This window comes from Pimephales promelas, chromosome 2 (genome assembly GCF_988280905.1).
Source record: "Pimephales promelas chromosome 2, fPimPro1.hap1.1, whole genome shotgun sequence".
Taxonomy (NCBI): Eukaryota; Metazoa; Chordata; class Actinopteri; order Cypriniformes; family Leuciscidae; genus Pimephales; species Pimephales promelas.
In genome coordinates, this window is record NC_142770.1 from 12,818,762 (window position 1) to 12,824,762 (window position 6,001).

Here is a 6,001-nt window from a genome sequence, read left to right on the forward strand (position 1 = left end):
GGTAGCTAACCATAAACCACATGATATGACAATATAATGCACTGTTTTGTTTTCAAGTTAATATTTGTTGTGTTTGATGAAATACAGTGTGAAGTAGAATGAGTATAACATACTTGCTGTGCTGTGATTCAGCTTTTTGTTTGTCGATTACAAATATACCACAGCAGTTTACCATGGCCATAATGTTATCATATTTTAAAAATGCGGTTGTTCTTCAAAACATGTAAGATTTCACATTCGTATCTATTTTACAGTATCGTTCACTATTAAAATTCCCGGTTATATGGTTTATTGCGCGAGACGAGTCCTGGATTTTAAGTCCTGCAGGAAATCCCCCCTCCAAAAAATAAATAAATAAATAAAATGATCACGAAAATCCCGTGGGATTGTGCTGGAGTGTGCAGGTTCAGCGGGACTTTTCTTTTGAGGATCTCGGGAGAAGTCTTAAGGGGCTTTTTTGGCGGAAACTATGGTTACCATGGTAACATTATGAATGGGCATGAAAGCAAAGGCCTCCTCCAAAGTCTTAAATAAATGGGGGGTGGGGGAGTTTAACATGCAATCTAGTTTACAAATAATTAAGAAGTAGAAAACCAGATAAAACTATCACATTTACATGGAAGCCCACGGATTACACTATTAAATGAAATTGCCAGAAGAAGAAAAGTCTGAATTGCGATTTTATATAGCCTACCACTCTTCAGAATTGCTGAGAAAAAAAGTCACAATTGCGAGGGAAAGTGATGCAAAATGTCTTTTTTTTATTCCATTGCTGAAACAAGATAGCACACATCATGGAGACGTCTATTTGATATGAGCATTTACATCTGCAAGATTTTTTTTTTTTTTTTTTAGCTTTTGCTTAAATCTGAAATATCTCTTTGTTATGTTTCCTGTCAGATGTTAAATATACTTTTTGTTTTGGGTCAGTATGACCATTATAATCGACTTTTCTAGTTGAAAAACATGGTTGCATAAGATTTTGTTACTTTTTCAACATTATCTGTCAACACACACACAAAAAAAAACTGAGCTTGATTCGGTTGTTCTGAGGTCATGTAAAAAAGAAGACAGAAAATCACACTGGGTGTTTGTTGTTTATTTTTCATTTGTCAAAAAAATCAAACAAAAAACAAAAACTATAAATCCTGCATAAATCTGAAAATGTCTACACAAATGAATATGCACACTTACACTTCACTCGTGTTCATATCTGCTTATTTTTTGTTGGTTTTATTTACTTTTCTAAAATGTGTTTATTATTAAGTTGATTATTTTTTTTTTTATTAAAGAAACATACTTATACTGACCCCCAAACACCCAGACTGTCAGCTGGAAATGAATGAGTAACTAATAATTTAGATTGTATTATATTGTACGTATATTTTTCTAAGACGTTTATCAGATGTTTGTACACAACTGAAGTTTTCCAGACTACATCTTAGAGATGTACCTGTGCCATCTGAGTTGAGTACTTACAAAAAAAAAAAAAAAAATTATGACACATGCACAGAGAAAGTATTTATTCACAAAATAACACTTAAGTAAATGCAACATATTTTATGTGCAAACTCAAACTGAGTGATGTGTCAAGCCATGAAACAATCATCTCCCATTCCCAAGTAACAGCCCTGTACAGACAGAAAGCAAGCAAGAAATGTATGGGCTGAAATATGTGCCACCAGAAACTGAATTTGAACCATTTAAACTTGAATTTGAATGGCTAAACTTGAATAATTGCATTGAAAAACTGAATTTACAAATGAAACAATACAATTTCATTTACACACAAAATGAAATTGTATAGCCTATTGTTTAATTAAAATTGAATTTATTCAAAAATTGAATCTGAATTGTATAATTTGAAATTGAATTTATTTGTTTGGAACTGAAGTCCAATAAAATTTGATCCTCACTGAAAATTAAACTCTCAAGATTTCAAGTTACTGAGACAGACATCCGGGTAGTTGGAGGACGAAGGAAGAGCAATCGAGCGCAGATCGATAGCTAGCGTTCATTGGCGCAAACAGGACACCTCTTGGACCAATCAGCACCAATGTTTTGGAGCACAGTATGTTACCCGCCATGAAACAAAGTTGGCTGCTGGACTGATTTGCCCTTGCCGACTGGCGTGACCAGTGTGTGACCACCACCATGGATTCGGCTGGGACAAATACGGTAATGACATTTTTTTTTTACGATCTTTTGTTTAACTGTTGTTAATGTTATAGCTATTTTGTAGAAACGTTTCGTTTAGTCCGCGATCATACACAAATCATGATGTTTACAATTATTAGACGACTAGCTAACACAATTGTTTCAGCTATTATTTAAGCACTCCCTGTTAAGTTAGCAATGTTTCATCAGCAGGTTTTACTTTATTGGAAAATGATCTACAAGCATAATTTTAGTCATCACAACATCCCTTTGTGGAACTGTAGGTATGTGGTATTTAGGATTAAGTCTTTATTTTACAAAAGTTGGTGGGAGAAAGGAATATGGTCTGTAATGCATATTTTAGATAATACTGGAGTCATTATACATAATAGACATGTCTTTTGACACTTTCTGTTTAAAATTTGATTTATTTGACAGAAAACAGTATGATAACATTATCAAAGCGATCCCACAATCTATAATTCAGATGTCTTTCAACATATCTCAAAGTAATGTAACCCCCTGTTTTCCTAGGCTTTTGGTGAATGGAGTTTCTCTTACTCACATTAATTTACCCAATATTATAATTCGCAAAGCCTTTGTGAAGGAATTATATCCTTATTCTTCAAATAGAAATTCAATTTCTCAATATTTTTCCACTGCTGAAATTAAGAAATTAAGAACAAAATATTTTAAATTTCCACTTGCTCCAAAAGCAAAGGAAGTGCACTTTAAAATTCTGAATGGAGTTTATCCGTCTAGAGAGTTTTTAAGATGTCGATTTGGTCTTGATGCTAATAGTTGCTCTTTTTGTGCTGATCAGATTGAAACAACAGAACATCTGTTTTATGATTGTGAATTTGCTTATACCTTCTGGGAGGATTTGCATTACTGGTTATTTCCTACATTTTAAGATTTACCTGTATTAACAAAGGAAAATATAATTTTTGGTATTTTTATGAAGGATGAAACAATTGACTTGGCAGTAAACACATTTATTATTCTTGGGAATTTTTTTTTACACAAGAATAGATTCCTGAAAACACTACCAAACTTTTATGTTTTTCATAAGGATCTGTCATTACTTTCTATTGCTAAAATTGATGAAGAAAAAGAATGCCTTAATCTTATCTACTTTGATAGAGGATGTGAATGTGAATCTTTCTGAAAGCCCCTAGTTGTTTTTTGTTTTTTTTTTAGTTTTTTTTACTTTATTTGTATTTGTATTTTCTACTTCCTATGTGAAGGTGCCTGCATGTTGTCTAAGAAGACAGTTCATATGTTGTACCAGGCCAATTATGGTTGTTAATATTATTGTTAAAAAAAAAGAAAAGAAAAAAAAGAAGAAGCTATTATTTTAGCAACGCAGCAAAGAGCGCTGGAGCTAGTCTACAAATAGCAGTGCGTATTACAACCCTTTTTTGTACTGCCAGTGAATTGCACCGAGTGAAAGTCAATGATTGCTTTATATCTAGTGACAGTGATCATGTCGTTAGCTCAGATAAGTACCGGTAAACTTAGTTAGAAGATTTAGAAATAGAAGGCATCGTGCTAACTAACGTGCTAGTCCCACCCGTGAGCCTGTGAACCCAGCTGTTCTTTTGGAGATTCATTTTTGACCAGCTTATGCTGTGTTCTGCACAAAGTTTAACAAGGTGAAACTTAATGTTATAGTGATTATGGGCATGATCCAACTAGTTACAAATTAGTTTTTGGGTCAATGACGTATAAGGCCTTTGAGAGGCCCATTTTTAAAATACTTGAAATAATAATATATTTGGGTATTTTCTAAACATTTGGAGTGTAGTCTACACAAATGCATGTGTGTGTGAACTTCAAGCAAAGATATTTTAGTGCTTTTAAACTCAAATGAATAGGGCAACGACCTTAAAGTCATTTGGGACGACCGCAATTTATCGTAAAATTAATAGATTTCCTTTACATAAGTTATATTTTAAGAAGTATCAGTGATTAATGGAACTGTTTAAGAAAGATATTATATATATGATATAACAAATAATGTTAAATACGTTTTTATCTATAATGGCAGCGTCACCCTCATAAAGCAATTACATATTTTTTTACTCATATAATCCATAAAACTGATTTAAAATGTGTAGATATAGTATCCACTTATTGATGTTATAGCAACAAATTATATTTCAACCAAAATGGACAGACATTTTTTGAATTTACTACAGGAATTGAATATGGTTGGTTACCCCACATGACAAGTGGTCGCCCCACATAATGAAAAACAGCAGGCAATTAAGACTACATGATTTTGATAGTTAAAACACATTTAATGAAATTTTATGAAGAATCAGCATATCCAGATTTCATTTGACACATTTCAAAACATTAACAGTTTCCTCACTATTTCATTTGACACATAACCATATTAATATTTTCAATACTAATGCATTAAACGCTTGGACATAACATTGAACAGCATTTTCCTTTTTCATTTTAATTTCTTAATCACTTAAACATACAATGTTTGCCTTTTCATTACTATTTCATTTAACAGTTGAACATAGCAGCATTCTGCAGACACATAGTCAGCTCTTGCTACAGGATCTGATCCGCTGCCTGTAGCGAGCAGTCTTTTCTTTGCTTGTTAGTGGGGCCATCTAGAAAAAAAAGTATATTATTTAAACATACACAGAGTTAGAAAAGGAATTGGAAAAGTAGAATGAATGCTTAATATTCACACATTTCTCTGATAAAAACATAATAATCAAAAAGAAGTAAGCTTGGTCCTGTCTGAAGTAGGATGGAAATTATTGAAATTTAGAAAAAATATGTGGTGAAATGTAGAAAGTTATTTAAAACAACTAAATGCATATAATGAATGAAAACATTTGCATACAGAAACTACAAATACATTGTAACGGACAGAATCTGTTACTGTTAATTTACTGTTGTTGGAGCACTAGTGTGATGTTTTGGGTCATGTGTAGTTTCATCAAGAGCCACTTGAGGGTGCTATTGCCAGATGGTAACCTATATAAACACACCTACCATAGAGGAAGAGAGTTCGTTTGGTAGAGGGAAATCCATTGTTTGGTTAACCTCATGCTACCTAATGAATTTTGTTGATGGTCCTTTGTTGAGAACCTTGAGTTTCTGCTCAACTGTAAGTATGGATGATGTGATGTATGGATGATGTTGTACTTATTTCATTGATGTTAAGATGTGCTTTCTTTTTAGAAAGGACTTTTTGTTCACATGTTCTGTTATGAACATTGAGCAGAGGAATGGACAGTAAAGCCAAGTGGAAACTCCATTGGCAGTGAGACTACACCACATGGACATTATCGGGGTACAGGGAACAAACATTGCACTGGCTACTGTGATGTAGGATGTGACTTTTTCTCACATTGGTGGATAGTTGGATCACAATCATTGCATCGCACTCAAAATTGACCTTGTGGAGTATATGTTCATCGTCATCGTCATCATCAGCATCGTCAATGTAACCTCTTAAAGGACTGGACATATCAGAGTTAAGTTTACTTCATTGAATGGCTTCATTGTTAAAGAGATGGAGATCTTGAGAGTGCTTTGTAATCTGTTTATTGAGAGTTTGGCACATGGATTTAGCACAGTGGTGTAAATAAAAGAGGTTTAATGTTATTTTGTTTGTGAGGATATTTCTTAATCAGTACAGGTTCAAAGATTTCTGTTGAACCCCTCAGAGTAACAGCTTTAAAAGAAATGAGGTGTTACAACATGATATGTGTTTTCTATCATTTAAGCAGTCAGTGGCGGTCGCCCCACATGATGCTCGGTCTCCCCAGATGATGTTTTCAAGTTTAATTAAGTATAACAGGCTAATGCT

General features: G+C 33.4%; 1 long non-coding RNA gene across 1 annotated transcript; it reads left to right on the forward strand.

Moving 5' to 3' along the window:
• Window positions 1-1,891: 1,891 nt before the first annotated feature.
• Window positions 1,892-5,796, forward strand: LOC148995804 (uncharacterized). The gene is made up of 2 exons (XR_016169878.1): window positions 1,892-2,178; window positions 5,371-5,796. It is a non-coding gene; the product is annotated as an uncharacterized LOC148995804 (long non-coding RNA).
• Window positions 5,797-6,001: the final 205 nt, after the last annotated feature.